Source organism: Eutrema salsugineum, unplaced genomic scaffold, assembly GCF_000478725.1.
Source record: "Eutrema salsugineum unplaced genomic scaffold, Eutsalg1_0 scaffold_16, whole genome shotgun sequence".
Classification (NCBI taxonomy): Eukaryota; Viridiplantae; Streptophyta; class Magnoliopsida; order Brassicales; family Brassicaceae; genus Eutrema; species Eutrema salsugineum.
The window spans coordinates 5,130,978-5,132,299 of record NW_006256858.1 but is presented as its reverse complement, the minus strand read 5'-3'; the positions used below and the strand labels follow the sequence as shown (position 1 = coordinate 5,132,299).

General features: G+C 44.8%; 1 non-coding gene across 1 annotated transcript; it reads right to left on the bottom strand.

The window, feature by feature from the left end:
* Window positions 1-684: 684 nt before the first annotated feature.
* On the bottom strand, window positions 685-791 carry LOC112087903. The gene has a single exon (XR_002900310.1). It is a non-coding gene; the product is annotated as a small nucleolar RNA R71 (small nucleolar RNA).
* Between the last annotated feature and the right edge of the window lie 531 nt (window positions 792-1,322).

Here is a 1,322-nt window from a genome sequence, read left to right as displayed (position 1 = left end):
GTACCAAGGAGGAGAAGAGACAGACGTGGTAGACAAATTGATCAGACTGAGATGGCAGAACAAGAAGATCACGTGGTAGATATAGAACAACCAGTTCAGGAGCAACAAGCTCAAGGTCATGGAGCTGGTATTGGAGTTGGTCAAAGGCTTCACCAGGGTAATGTTCAGCAGGAACAGGTGCACCATCAACAAGCTTATGTCCACCAGGGACAAGCTCAAGCTCATCAACAGAGGCATCAGGCCAATGTTCAGCAAAGACACCAGGTGCACCACCAACCCCACCCTTTCCAACCACAGCAAAGGAGATATGAGCAACCCCAAGTCTATGTTGGAGAGAATGACAGGGCCAATGCTCATCAGTATGGAGCTGGTATTCAGGCACCACCTGTGCAAAACAACAACTTTGAAGTGAAAGCATCATTGCTGAATATGGTCCAGAACTCAAAGTTCCATGGGTTAGCAATGGAAGATCCCTTGGAACACTTGGACCAGTTTGATAAGGTGTGTGATCTGACCAAGATAAATGGAGTTTCAGAAGACAGCTTCAAGCTAAGACTATTTCCATTCAGTCTTGGTGATAAAGCTCATCAATGGGAGAAGAATCTTCCAAGAGGCTCCATTCAAACCTGGGAGCAATGCAAGCAAGCCTTCTTATCTAAGTTCTTCTCCACCTCAAGAACTGCAAAACTGAGGACCCAAATCTCTAGCTTCACTCAGCACAGCAATGAAAGTTTTGGTGAAGCATATGAGAGATTCAGGAGCTACACAAACCAATGCCCACACCATGGGTTTAGTGAGGCTTCTCTTCTCAGCACACTGTATAGGGGAGCTCTTCCCAAGATTAGAAACCAGCTGGATACTGCTTCCAATGGGAACTTTCTGGGTAAAGAGATACATGCTGCTTTAGAGCTAGTGGAGAACTTAGCATTGAGCAATGACACTTATGGTGAAGACTATGACAGATCAAATAGGTCTGAAGGTTCAAGCTCAGAACAGAGGCTCACCAGAGAAGTTAAGGAGTTGAGGAGTGAATTGGACAAGCTGAAATTCACCACTCAGAAGCCAATGCATTTTGTTGGAGAGTATGAGGAACCTTCTCAAATTTTTGAGAACATAAGTGAAGAAGGTCTTACCCAAGAGGAGCTCAACTACATTGGGAATCAGAGGTTCCAAAGATATCAGTATGGTAATGCCAATCCAAACCTCTCTTACAGGAACACCAATGTAGCTAACCCACAAGACCAGGTCTATCCCAATTCTCAAGCTCCAAAGAACTTTGTTCCCAAGAACAACTTTCAAGGGTCATTCCAACCCAAGAATCA